At 64.8% G+C, this 324-nt stretch overlaps 1 protein-coding gene across 1 annotated transcript in view; it reads right to left on the reverse strand.

The window, feature by feature from the left end:
* Nucleotides 1-324, reverse strand: part of RELB (v-rel avian reticuloendotheliosis viral oncogene homolog B) — a gene marked incomplete at its 5' end in the record, with an annotated part of 14,921 nt that overhangs the window by 1,398 nt on the left and 13,199 nt on the right. The window lies entirely within an intron of this gene.

Genomic DNA, 324 nt, shown 5'->3' on the forward strand with positions numbered 1-324 from the left:
GGGGCCTGGGGCGAGGCACGGAGACAGCGCTGGTCCCGGTCGCGGCGCTGTAATGGTTTTGGCTTATCTCGTTCCGAGGTGTATACTGGGACAGACTGGTCCCAGTCGCAGCGCTATACTGGTTCAGACTCGACCCAGTCCCAGAGCTACACTGGACCAGACTGGTCCTGGTGAGGGTCTCAGTCCCAGGGCTATACTGGGCCAGCCTGGTGCCAGTCCCAGGGCTGTACTGGGCCAGCCTGGTCCCCATGCTGGTCCCAGCCCTCGGGTTATACTGGGGCAGGCTGGTTCTGGTGCTGGTCCCAGCCCCAGGGCTGTGCCGGC

This window comes from Charadrius vociferus, unplaced genomic scaffold, assembly GCF_000708025.1.
Source record: "Charadrius vociferus isolate BGI_N301 unplaced genomic scaffold, ASM70802v2 scaffold2573, whole genome shotgun sequence".
In the NCBI taxonomy this organism is placed as follows: domain Eukaryota; kingdom Metazoa; phylum Chordata; class Aves; order Charadriiformes; family Charadriidae; genus Charadrius; species Charadrius vociferus.